We start from the raw sequence: 14,075 nt of genomic DNA on the forward strand, positions 1-14,075 counted from the left end.
ATCTTTAACTGGCGTGCGCGAGCGGCGACATTTCCGCGCGTCAGCGCCGTATGACGGGGCGAGGCTGGAAACAGTCTCAGGCTAAGCGCATGCGGGCAAAGCGCGCTTAGCTGGGCCCGTCGTCTGCTATGCTGTTCCTTCTTAAGGACGTCGCCCCACATTATCGCACTTGAAACGAATAGGCAGCGTGAGTAGGCGAATGGGTTAGCTCGCATTTTAATTTTCGATGATCAGCGTCGTAACAACCAAGCAAGGAAATAAAATATAAAGATAGACGGAACACGATCAATCGCGCGAGAAACCAAAGAACATGGTTCGTTCGTTTGTTACCTGCTGACATAAACGCTTTTTTCACGTCTAGGAAAAAAAAGGCAGTTGTCGGCACACTGCCTTATTTAGGCTTCAGCGCTGCAGCGAAGCTGTAAGACAGATGTGAGACTTCAGTGAAGCTGTTCTACAGGCCGTGCTCGCGGGAGCTTCTATAGCTGCTACCAAAATGCCACCTCCTATACCTCAAACGAAGAGAGTTCGAATAACAGGAATGCCAATAGGCGGCTCATCGCAGAAGGAAATTGCTAAAGCAACTGGAGTGGCTCCCGCTTAAGTGGGCAGAATCATACGTGACTACCGGGACGGAGAACGGATTGGAGATGCTCGTCGCTGCTTCACCAGGAAAACAAGCGAAGAAGACTTGCAGATTGTTACCTGCGCTAGTGACAACCAGTTCATCACAGCGGGGAAAATAAGGGCTGCCCTCGGCCTTAATGTGTCAGATGAATAAATTAGCCAAAGGCTAAGGGAAGCAGGAATCAAACAGGACAGCTGCGCAGAAGCCTCTACTTTCCGACAGTGCCAGGCCGAAAGGTTAGCCTTTGCTTAAGAACATCTCCAATGGACCGTCGACGATTGGCGAAACGTTGCGTTTACAGATGAGAGCAGCTTCTGCTCTCAGTGGGGCCAGAAACAAAAAGTATACCGGCCAGTAGCAAAAAGGTAAATCAATAACTTTTGCCTTTTCTCTCGTGGCTTGTTTTATTATCCACGATATTACTATTTTGCTACCCACTGTCATTAATTCGCATTAAATACTGCTTTTATTAAGGTATGATCCTCGTTACATCCACGACGTCAAGGCAAGTGGCCGAACATCTGTGAACGTGTGTGTGTGTGTGGGGGGGGGGGGGGTCGACGAAGGATGGCCTCGGGCCTCTTCACCGCATTGATGGTCGGCTGTGCTACACAACATATATTGACCTCATTGACCACCAACTTCTTCGTCACGTGCTGGGTGGACCCTACAGAGATGGAGTCACAGATAATTGCAGATTACCAGTATCTGAGGCTCTGTGTATTGCAGCATTTGGCATGTGCAGGCACCCAAATCTTTAAGTGGCGTGCGCGAGCGGCGACTTTTCCGTGTGTCAGCGCCGTATGACGGGGCGAGGCTGGAAACAGTCTCAGGCTAAGCGCATGCGGGCAAAGCGCGCTCAGCTGGGCCCGTCGTCTGCTAGGCTGTTCCTTCTTAAGGACGTCGCCCCACATTATCGCACTTGAGACGAATAGGCAGCGTGAGTAGGCGAATGGTTTTGCTCGCATTTTAATTTTCGATGATCAGCGTCGTAGCAACCAAGCAAGGAAATAAAATATAAAGATAGAGACGGAACACGATCAATCGCGCGAGGAACCAAAACGCGCACCCGTTTTTGCATTTTTTTTTCAAATCCCGACGCTACTAAGAGTTCATGAGTCAGCAATATAAAAAAACAAGGAATAACTTCAGCGCTCCATTATGTCATTGCTAATGACGCTGTGGCATGATTTACTGACTGCAAAAAATGAGTGCACACCATTCCTCGCGCAGGAGTTATTGCCTGCTTCAGTGGCAGGAGTATATATACGACCTTCGGATGCATTTGACGCCGCCCTGTCCAGTTCGGAAGCGTCGATCGTCCACTCCTGGATGCGGTCATTGAACGACCTGCCGGTCACTTCATCTGCGAGTCGGCGAACAAGGAACAAAGAATGAACTCACCTCGCTGAGAGGCAGACAGCGGTATAGTTTGGAAGGCTCCTTTTACACTGCCCCAAATAACGACTTCGGTTATTGATTCATTCAATGTATGAAATAAACTCGTGCCGCCATCGATAATCTCCTATTTCCTCTCCGTACTCCAGCCTCCGCTCATTGGACTTAACGCCAAACTTTTCAGTAGCCCACAGTCTTTTGTTACTGCCAGTAGTGCATTTTTCAGAATTGAAGTGCACCTTGCTAAGGATAATCTGGATAAGATGGATTGACTGTGAAGCGGTAGCAAGGAGGATGGAGAGCTCGTGAAGGACGTCCAAGATTGTTCGTGAATGTTCGATTTCAGCGCATTTCACACAGTCTAAGCAGCGTTTGTCATCGCGTTCTAGTCCAATCTTCATATTTTTTTGTGCGCGCGCCAGAGAAAAGTCCTGAGGACCGCCCTGCTGGGAACGCTCAGCCAATAGAAGCACATTGGCTCGCTTTGAAACAGATCAGGAGTGACATAACGTCGTTCAGGACAGACGCTTATTACGAACAATATTATTAGGTGTCTCCTCAGCGCGATGAGAGGAACCCGCGCTAGGCGATGCAGAAAAGCGCAGGAGGCACTCGTTCAGGCAGTGGTTGAAACAGCGCTAATCAAGATAGACAGATATGTTGCGCCGCTTCTCATACAGCGAGCGTCACCATTCATTTTTACAGCGTAGCATGACTGGAAGTGCGTTGTTAGATGCGGGCCCCTGGTTTTCCTGTGCCGTCTCTCGCCAAGGTCGGTGTCCCCGGGTTCCGGTTCGGGAGACTGCTGTTGTGGGGTGACGAAGAGATGAGAGGGTCTTCGAGGTGAAGAAGAGACTGAAAGGATTTATTTACATTTTTACATAGTTCGAAAGAGTGAATCGGGAGCTGGCTGATCACACGCCAGATCGCTGCTTAAATAGGGTCCGCTGTCCCCAGTCCCTAGTTGGGGAATTTAGTTCATTAAAAATGCGTCGAATCACTGTGATGTAGATCACGTGTCCAGTCTTTAGGATGGATGGATGAATACGGCTGAACCCTTTACATCGGGCGGTGGCTCAAGCCACCTAGCCATGTCTTGTGAAATTTTACTCCTGTCTTGCTTTTAGCCACCAATCGGATAACCTTCGCTTGGTTACTTCTACCCGCTTAAAATCTACTTTCCCTTCTGTGCCCTTAAACTCCAATGCCTTGGATAAATCAGCTCCGCTGCTTTCCACTGTAGGGTGAAGCCCTTTACAGAAAAGTATCAAGTGTTCAGCCGTTTCCTCCTCCTCTCCGCACGCAATGCACAAAGTGTCTATCTCCTGGTACCTGGCTCTATACGTCTTAGTCCGCAAAACTCCAGTCCTGGCCTTCCAGGACGCCCCCAACAACACACTCTTGCCACTTCTGGCAGATTATGGTCCGCGCGGTCCAGGCAACAGTGATGAATAGCCCGAAGGGGGTCCCATGGCAGCGGCGAAGGTCAGTCACCTGCACTCCACAGCGGTAGCGTGGGAACTAAAGGTTGCCACTGCAGTTTGCAGAAGGTTCCACGTATAGACCTCCTGCATGTTTGTAAACAAACGAGGTGGCGCTGCAGTCGCTAGCGAGCTCGTGGTAGGCAAAAGGTCGGGGAGTGGCGTCGCGGATAGGTGTTGAGCGCGGGTTTTCAAGGCTTGTAGGCGCGTTTCCAGTTTCAGCGAATCATAGCAATGGTCGATGCTTCCAACTTATTAATTTGTTGAAGTACACGAGCTCGCGTTGGCAACGTGCGGCCTATAAAGAGAAATAGTTTGCCACTGTATTGTATATATGGTTAGTAGTAAACATGTAGAAAGCGTTCCTGCCGTTTATTTACGCGCTAGGCATTGAATAAAACAAGTTTTGACACTTTGCACTAGCCGGAATGATTTTACTTCGAGACAATAGTGAGGGGAAGTGCTGGCCTTGTTTCGTCGGAGCAGACATGGGCTCATCGTCTGCTGACATACGTACGTGTCGCGCTGTGCGAAAAGTGGGGACAGCGTCGTGTCCCTGATCTCCTGTCTCGCTTAGCGCTGTTTTTAGCCGCATGACCACGCACCAGCCAGACCGACTTGTCCTCTTGTTAAGCTGGTCGATTTGGTGAAAATTTTTGATTTCTCGAATTATTTTCTTTCCTAGCCCTGAAGTCTAGTTTCGTGACGAAAAATTATAGCAAAATATTGAGTAAAATTTATAAATTACGCTTTTTAGAAGTGTGGTCGTCAAAAATTGAGGTAATTTCTTTTATTTCAGTGCCCAAAGCGAAAGCGAAGATGCCATAAACGAGGGAATAAACTTTAAGGTTCGTTTTGTGACCTCTCACATTTTCTGCGACTGGATCACTCACCTTCGTAATTCGCATGAAAATAAAATGATTTCAGTTGTCGCAAACTATTCCTGAGACGTTGAGGAGAGTAATAAATCTCTCGATTTTTTCCCTACACGTGCAGTACTGTGTTAGTTATTTCTTGTAAGAAACGTTTTTATGTAACAATGCATGGATAAGTACTGATCATATAGAAAAAGAACTAATCGTGTCATCGTACAGAACAGGGCTTTATGTACATGCTGGCATAAAAAAACTGCGCACTATCTACTCAATTATTTGAGACCTTGGGGGTACTTGACGACGGTGTTAATTATAGTTACCCAGAACTGCACCAGGTACAGCTATAAATAAAAGGAATTACTGAAACTAGCGTAGGAACTTCATATTTGCACCAAGTTTAGTTACATATCGCATGCATGAATAACGAAAACACTTTTCATTGCCGCGTCCCCTCTCAATCTCGCCACGTGTCTGTTAGTAGCACGCCTGCGGCTGCTTCTTTCCAAACAAGCTTCGCGATAATGTACTACCTCATGAAACGTGACACATGCATGATGCAATGAAAAAGCATATGGCGTTTAGCACACTTAAAGTACGCTATTCTAAGCACACCAACGCCACCGCGCAAGATTGACACAACTTACCAGACTTCTTTCTACTCGAATGAAATAATTACGTCGTCATATCAAGAAACAGTTTTAAGTAAATATTAAATGTCATAAAACGCGCCATTAAAACATGGTGTGCTATTAACAAAAAAAAACGCATTCCTTGGGGGCGAGTGAACCTAGTCGGCGCCCGCCCCGTGCACTCCGGCTCAAGGTGATAAGTACGTGTGCAGCTGCATATGTCTTTTTTTTCCTTGAGCAATTATCAGCCTACTATCCTGAAGTTCAGGTGAATGAACGCAGTAACTTGCATGCTATTAAGTGCATTGAGTGGCAGTGCCTATCGACTCCCACACCTCGTGCTTTACTACCGTGGCCCAATGCTTGTTAGCCAGTTTCTGAATGCGGCATTTATGCGCGAGAAACCTATCGAGGCTAATTTTATATTTTTTATGCTACTACGCGGATCCAGTAGTGACGCAGCTGGTGAATACATGCTGCTTCTGCAGTGCACAGGCTTGAAGCAGCCGCCGGTACCTGCGGCAGCTGCGGTAGGCACGGGCAAGCGAAACCTGTTTTGCCTACCATGCGAAAGTCGCTGCTAACATCAGCGCCACCGCATCTTCGTGACGTCGTGGGGTGAAGGAGGTCCATAAGGAAAATCACTTAGGGTAAGACGAGGTTGTTTTCGAAGCACGAGGATTCCGGCGTCGTTGGCGTAGTCAAACACGGCCGCCTTTGCCACGGGTCATTTGCAGCCCTGCGCCGCTCGCCGACTCCCCCGCCGTCCTTTCCGGGAGAAAGACTTCGTTATGTCCCGGGTGGGTCTGGCGTTGACAACAAACGACAGGTTCACCAAAACCGTTCTCAGGCAGCAGAGGGCCGTTTCACCCCGTAAACAGCAGGGGGGGGGGGGGGGGGGGAAGGTCCCTTGTAGACGCCATCACCTGCACTCGTGGCGCTGCAACTCCGTCGACGGCCCTTTGAAGCCTCTTTCAATTGATGCTTCTCAGTGGCTTGAATATTCTTGGCATGTTGGCGTCTCCAAACGTAACAGCGTACAGTTGCTTCTGCTTTCCGTCAGACTTCTTTGTAATGATTTTCTCCTCTTTCTGCCGCCGTCAACTCTGGAAGCAAGGGGGCGGAGATATGGGGGGGGGGGGGGGGGCGTTGCGCGCCACATTGAATTTTAAAACATGCTTAAAACTGCACTACGAACCACAAACCAACTAGAGTGGAGAACAGAGTGGAAGAAGACGAAGTGTCCCTGCTAAGGTGGCTGCACAACCTCCTCGGCTACGAAAACTGTGCGATCCAAATTTTGGTAGGTCATCCCATGCTTGCCACATGCAACTGGTCATTTAAATAGCCACCGCCTGGTTATGGCCAATCCCCCTTGTGGGTATGTGCCATTGTGTGAGGTCAACAACAACAACAACAACATCGCTCCAGTGAAAAATCTCGCCATCCGCATAAATACGTTCCTTATATCAAGAGAACTGACGTCGCACCATCTGAGGAAGCTCCCGAGGCTCATGCGCCGTCTGACTGGGTGGCAGTACGCAAATGTCCTTCAGTCATCCCGGCAGCTGGACTGCGCTCCGAGGCTAGGCCTAGAGCCACCGGTGACGCGCTGGCAGAGGTGGCTTCGCCGGCGTCGGTCCCGGCTCCCGGTCCATCAGCGGCAGCGCACAACCCGCCTTCTCCAAATTCACCTCAGCCCGTGAGCGATCTGCCCTGTGGGCGGAAATTGGCAATGGCTGCCCAGCCTCCACTGCTGGATGGGGCTTCAACCGTGCAGCGTGAGGAGGAGAGCTCTCCAATGGACCTGTCTTCAGCACCTCCATCCGTGCCACCGGCTTCCCGCAGTTCTCAAAAGCGCCCATCAAGCGACACTGCACAGGATTCGTCTTCTGCCAGCTGCAGCTCACAAGGCAAGCGTTCCTGTCCAGCGTATGCCAACCAGGTGGCAGTGCCGACATCGGGATTGGTATCGTATAAAGTGGCCATTAAAGCTCTGGCAGCCAAAATCCTGACAGACATTCTAAACAGGATTCTTCAGGCGAACCTGAACGAGTATCTCGGGACCACAGGTTTTCGTGGCTTCACGTCTAGAATGAAATCTAATACCATCGCTGTGTGGCTCCCGACTTTGGCTGCTGTCGAGGGTTTGCAAACGCTCAAGTGCATATCGATTACAAGCTAGATCTCGGTGCCGGTCCAGGTGTACCTAGTAGAAGGTTCGGACCTACAACGCTGTGTTGCTTACAACGTCGACGTTGCCGAAGACCAGACGACCCTCCAGCGTGAGCTGTACTGTCCAACCCACCGTGCCATCCAAGCGCGGTATATGGGAAAGGGGCGCTCGTGCATCGTCACACTACAGGGCCCGCCAACTCTCCCAGAACGACTTTACTACTATGGCTGTATTCTGCGGCCTCACCCTTACAAACCGAGTGCTGTCTATTGCTACAGCTGTTTCAGACCTGGCCACATGCGCCGATCATGCCCTTTTGCAACGCAAGATGAGACTCGGCCAGAAGGCACATCGTCTTACAGGTGCGGACTTTGCAAGACTGCCGACCTCTCCAACTTGCCCAACAAACCAGAAAGCAACTGAGAACGTTCGGCGTGGGATCCGGAAGCAAGTGCCTCCGAATGAAAACAGAGTTCCGATACAGACATCCAACAGGTTTGCGGCTCTTCAGTGGGACGAAGACGACTGGCCGGAGCTTTCTGAGCCCAATCCACCTGCAGCCCCTGCCCAACAGTCGTACAGTGATAAAGAGCGCAAGGATAGCCGTCGCCTTCAAGCTACACAAAAGCACAACATACTGGAACCTCTGCGTGAGGACATGGCAGCAATTGACGATCAAATTGCACGCCTTTTATCCGAGGTCTCTAAGCTACGGCAACGCCGTGAACTGCTTGCTCGCCGTAGACAACCACCGGAATCCCACTCCACGCCAATCAATGCTGCAGCGCCTTTGACTACGTCCAGACCTCATGCGTTTTTCGCAGACTCTACCAGGTCTTCTGCAGCACTGCAAGATAAGTCAACAACATCCCTCCTCCGATTTATGGTAAACCACTTATCAAACCTGACATCAGTTCTATTACAACGCTTGGAAGCCTAATCGAAAATGGCGAGTACACGTTGTGGTGGTGTGCTCCAATGGAACTGCAGAGGCCTCTCCACAAAGCTGGGAGAGCTCAAATCTCGACTTCGCATGAACAAGCTCCAGGTGTGGGCCCTGCTACTGCAGGAGACCAATGCCTTGCCATCCACTCCGGGCTTTAATGGATACATGTCTCATTCAATGTTGGATGTTGCTATTTGTTTTATTCTGGAGGAAATTTATTTTATAATACCTATTTACACTGTATTCTACTTCATTGTTGTTTATCCTAATTAACCCACTCCCCTCTGTAATGCCTTTCGCCCTGAGGGTACAATAAATAAATAAATAAATAAATAAATAAATAAATAAATAAATAAATAAATAAATAAATGAACGACCGTCGTGTGCACACTGCTGCCCCTCCGGGAAAGGCGGCGGTGTACGTTGATGCTGGTTTTCCTCAAGTTCGCCTCTTTATAGAAAACTGGTGCACCTCATATCAAAAGGTAGTCGCAGTGGCTGTGAAGCTTTCCAAGGCAACTGTTGTGGTCGTGTCATACTATGTAAGACCCGCCGGTGGAGCTCCCTCCCGCATTAATCTGGGGTGGTTATTAACTCTACGACGATAGCACAGAGGGTGGCCTGTTTTAGTCGGTGGAGACTTAACGTCCCTCATCCGAACTGGGGGGTACCCCACTTCAATCCCCCGTAATAGGCATGTGCTGGACGCATTCGCGGATGCGCTGTTTGTTTTACTCAACCATCCAGATTCAGCAATGCGGACTGTGCGCCATGCTCGCAGTCCAACATAATCTCCTGACCTTACGTGGTGGTCAGGACCCGGGACTCCATCGTGGCACCTGGAGCCAGACTGCTATGGTAGTTACCACCATCCTATCATCATCGGTCTCCATCCATTAAAGGCCCGCCGATTACGCCGTAGGTGTTCCGTGGTCAATTGGGACACGTTTTGCACCACCGTCAAAGATCTCTCTCTCTCTGCAATCATCTACACTACTTGTGGACTGCATACATACTGCGCTGAATAATGCTACTGCTGTCACCTGGACGGACGTGAATCGTCCGGCGCCGGATGTGGGTCTGCTTAACCTGTGGGCTGCTCGCTGACAAGCGGAGCTGGCAGCTTCCCGAGACCCGAGTTCTGCGCAAGCACGGAAAGGCTGAATTACCTTACTGCCAAGGTTCGCAGATATGAACACGATCTCTCGCGACTGCAGTGGCATGCGTGGTGTGAGCAGTTCTCGACAAAGTCATCGAATGCTGCTCTCTGGCGAACGTTTCGTGCAATGGAACATGGTTCCCGTTGTCCTGACGCAGCGGCCACAGCATGCTTCGCAGCTAACTTAGCTCCGGATGATTTCGCCAGAGAGGCAGTGCGGATGCTTTTCCCCAAGTATGATGTGTTGCCCCCAAGGGTCATAGGAGCCCCCTTGGCTGCCATTCCAGCATATGTCGATAAGCTCCCATCTACAGCCGACGCTGAGGGACTTGCAAGCCCATTTTCAATGCCCGAGTTGCTTGCAGCAATAGACGAGGCCCGTCGGAAGACTGCGCCTGGTCCGGACTCCATTCCGTACGAGGTTTACAAGAACTTCAGTTCGCTGTACCGCCTCAACTCCTCGCCACCATTAACAAGGCATGGATAGAAGGCGTCGTACCAGAAAACTGGAAATCGGCTATTGTGATCCCCATACCAAAGCCGGGGAAGTCGCCGACAGACCTCGGAAATTTTCGGCTTATATCGCTTACTCCAGCATTATGCAAGCTTACCAAAAAAATGCTTGCCACACGACTGTTGTGGCCGCTTGAGCACCATGGTTTCTACCATCCCGCCCAAATTTGCTTTCGTACGTCCATAGGTACAGAAGATGGACTGGCTGGCATGGCGTCAGCAGCTCTGGCCTCAACTCGCAGCCACTGTACTGGCCATGCACGTTGAAAAGGTGTACGATAATATCAGTCATGCTACCATCCTGGAATCGCTTGACATGCTGCATTTCCCTGTTAGAGCGAACAATTGTGTTAAATCCTTCCTTGAAGGCCGACACTTTGCCATACGCCTCGGTGGTGAGGCCGTCGGATCATTTGTGCCTCTTCGCGGCGTTCCCCAGGGATCGGTGCTATCGCCAAAATTATTTAATATTGCTTTTATCCCCCTTGCTTGGCGCTTACACGATGTCTCTGAGATTAAGTTCTTATTGTATGCTGATGGTATAACGGTGTGGGGCACTCAAAACAACCTGATGACTCAAGCAGCAGGCCTACAATCAGCCATAGATATTACGTCGACTTTTGCTTCTTCAATTGGTCTGCAGCTTTCAGTGAGCAAAACCACGTTCGTGTCAGTCGCCAACCGCTGGGGGCGCCGTAAGCTGGCTGCAACACCAATTCGTCTCCATCTATCCGTAGCTCCAATTCAAGAAATTTCGACCGTAAAAATCTTGGGCTTGACAATACACGAGTCAGGAACAGGTACTGCTTGGCTTTCTCGGGCTAAAAAGCAAGCAATTCAGGCGTTTGATCTGATTAGATGCATTGCTACTAAAAGTGGCGGAGCCCGCTCTCATGTTGCACGGCAGTTGGTGCGGGTGGTTGTGCAACCGCGCCTCGTTTACCAAGCCCAGTTCCAGCATTTGACGAGGGCTCAATGGGATCGTCTAGAAGCTGTTAATCGAGAGGCAATGAGGGTCATCACTTGCCTTCCCCGCATTACCCCGATCGTGGCGCTGCAAGAACATGCGCAGATGAATACACTACATTAGCTGGTGCCGCAACGACGCGATGCTCGCCGCCTAAAGTCAAGCCTTACACACACAACGTGTGCACTTAGGGCGTATGCTTCATCGCACTCCAATCTACAGCCGCTCTCGCATATTCTTCCTCCCTGGCGTTTTGTGCAGCTAAGCGACAACAAGCCAACTGCTCTACGTCGGCCGTCATCTACCCGCGCGGCATCGTCGTTTCGCGACCGAATTACAGAGCAAGACGCCAATCTGCCGCATGGCTCCATCGTTATGTACGTTGACGGAAGCATCCAGGCCTGCGAAACAAAACGGCAGTTTACTGTCCTTGCAAGCCTGCTCTGAACAAAACGTCAAGGTTTCGAGTATCAGAACTTCCTCCTTCTGTGCGGAGATGCTTGCGGTTCAAGAGGCACTTTGCTCTGTGGCCGCCGTTCCCATGCTACCCGCGGCCCGCATTGTCATGAGCACTGACGCCCTTCACGTCACACGCCTACTACGACGAGTCAGTCACACCCCAGAAATCTGCCAAGACATCCATCGTCTAGCGGCACGCATCCCGCAACAAATCCGTTTTGAGTGGGTCCCGCGTGACCTCCTGAGCGCACAAAGCCGCGCAGATTCTGCAACCCGCCTTTCGACCACAACTTCGTCTTTGCCTCGAGTCCTCACTGTGGATCACACCAGCCTCCTTTTAGCAAGAAAGGAACACCTCCGGCGCCGCACACGTGCTCTAATCCCTCCGTGTGCGGCAAACCCTCCCCCGTGGTCTTACCCGTGCAGAGGAGGTTGCGCCTCGGAGGATACAGGTCGGGGTTGCCCTAATTCCAGCTGGGACACGCAAGTGGCCGCATTTCAAAGATTTATATCCCCGCCCCGGGTGTCCAGTCTGCAAGAACAGAGACTGTGAGGCGGATATCCACCACCTTTTGTGGGACTGTCCGGCGTTGAAGCTGACGAGAATTCGGCACCTGGCGGCAGTGGGACTCTCGCCGGACAATCAGGATTCCTATATTGCCTGGACACAGGGTCCATATCATCGTTCACTTCTTGATTTCATGAAATCAGCCAACCTTTTTTAATTTATTTAAGCATCTTACTCATCTCTCACTTCATAGTTTTTATGCCCTGAGGCAATAAACATCGCTTCAAAAGAAAAACAAGAACAAAGAAAACTAACTATTTGGCAGGCAGATGAACACCTCGACCTGCTTAAGTCCCCTCCTAATGAATGAATGCGATATGAATCGTTGCAAAGTACGTGCTTTCAAGTGGGTCACAGCCGTTTTCCGGCGCTATATTCCTCCGATAGGAGGTCAAGCATCTCGAAACCAATACCTCGTTTTCTGAATTAAAACCACGGGAAATAATAAATATTTTACGCAATACAATGACATACTTTTTGGGACACCATAAGAGTGCTTACGTAGTGCACCGGATTTAAAATTCATGCTCGTAACTCTCGTAAAGTAGCACTTTAGAGAGAACCAGTTGTTCAAAGCGGTGTCTTTTCTTAATTTGTTGTGCAAAAAGCTACGTCACAAAATGGCTTCAGGAAAATCTGCACCCGGTTCATCAATATGCATGCCTAGAGTTAAAGACTAAACTCTCTGGACTTCCTGAACATTCAGGATGAGAGTACTGTAAAGTTGTTTGCGGACGTACGTACGTTATTTGTCCAGGCGGACTTGGAATGTGAGGATAACTATATCATAAACCTCCTAATGAACTAAAACCAGTTAGTAAATTTTTTAACGGCTGCAGATGGCGAGCAGATTTTTGTTGAAAAATTAGTGGTGGTTGCATCTCTACCCTTAACCATTTAGCAGATATTTTGTAGCGCGCTCATGCTCCGAGATAATCAACTGTAATTTTTTCAACTCACTCCGCGTAATTACGCATCCAAGGGAGTGGCTATCGACGCCAAACTACTGATTACTGCGACGCAGCAGCAGCGCATTGCGATTCTTCTTTTTCGTGGCCCCTACTGAAAGGCGTCAGCTTCACGTATTGCTATGTGTCACTGGTAGACGAAGCACCAAGAGCTACAGCTGCATGCGTCACGTCACAACGAGTTTTGCAGCGACTGTAAGGAATTCTTTTGCATCAACTGTCAAGAATAGAACACTTGGAGGCGAACATCTGGGAACACGCTCCATCTCGGCGAACTCTACCGAATGAAGTTGTCTAGGAATGCGACTGCCTCTAAGTTGTCAATATAAACACGCACTGTTACTGCACTTACTAGAAATATTATTAATTGGTTTCAGCTAATTAGGCGACAGATTATAATTATACGTTCATATACTTTTGTCTCCTTTCGTGTACTGTACGCTGTGCTTTTTAAAAAACCTGAAAATGTTGTTTTGAGCATCCTGTGGTACGCACGCCTAACTGGAAGCAGTATAGGCTTTACCGGCTGATTCATCAGTGGTCGTTGTTGTGGTTCGCCTTTCCCGGTGCTTATGTCGCCTGGTTCTTGCTGTCGAGGCTGCTCCTGAGATTGAGAGCAAAATACAGAAAGAGTGCTCTCAGCTCATAGTTGCCAATTAATGAGACGCATAACACGCAAAGCGTTTGCCCTGCGCTCATACCATCGTCGGCAGGACTGGACTCCGTGGCCTCCTCGAAGAAGGAAGACCGCCTCGTGATCCCGTCTTCGGGCTTGTCCGCGGTTGCCATTTCTGGATGGAGTCAAGAGACCAATGGACTCCTCAGCGCCTGCTTAGCGAAGCGGAGAGCTAAGGCGCTACGCCACGCATATTCCGGGCCCGTTGGTGATTCAGCCATCGTCATAGGCATAGAAAAGTTTCAGCTTATGCCTGGGCAGAGCACGCCACAAAGCTCCAACTTAATACCCTTCGGCTCCGTGATTTTCCATAAGTTCGTACTCCCGGTGACTTTTACTGAACCGTCTACACTTCGCATGTAACCATTAACGCTGATCGCCTGTTCGGAATTCGAAATCGTATGTTCACTAGCGAGCTTCGCCATTAACTATAATTACGTGCAAAGCGTTATTTATATGTAAAATTTAAAACGAAGCGTAAGTTTTAAACTGCACCGACAACAGCCTGACTCACGCACTTGGAATATTTCAAAACACTGTTCGCTCTGTACTTCCTAATTACGACACCAATGCAAGTGTCTCTGGAACAAAATGTTGCCTTTCTTTAGGATGTCATGGCTGTTGATCATCTT

General features: G+C 49.6%; 1 long non-coding RNA gene across 1 annotated transcript; it reads right to left on the bottom strand.

Annotated features, from left to right (window-relative positions):
- Window positions 1-1,974: 1,974 nt before the first annotated feature.
- On the bottom strand, window positions 1,975-13,558 carry LOC144106972 (uncharacterized). Its single transcript, XR_013309172.1, has 3 exons — window positions 13,469-13,558; window positions 13,291-13,371; window positions 1,975-1,994 (listed from the first exon to the last, which is right to left on the bottom strand). It is a non-coding gene; the product is annotated as an uncharacterized LOC144106972 (long non-coding RNA).
- Window positions 13,559-14,075: the final 517 nt, after the last annotated feature.

This window comes from Amblyomma americanum, chromosome 10, assembly GCF_052857255.1.
Source record: "Amblyomma americanum isolate KBUSLIRL-KWMA chromosome 10, ASM5285725v1, whole genome shotgun sequence".
In the NCBI taxonomy this organism is placed as follows: Eukaryota; Metazoa; Arthropoda; class Arachnida; order Ixodida; family Ixodidae; genus Amblyomma; species Amblyomma americanum.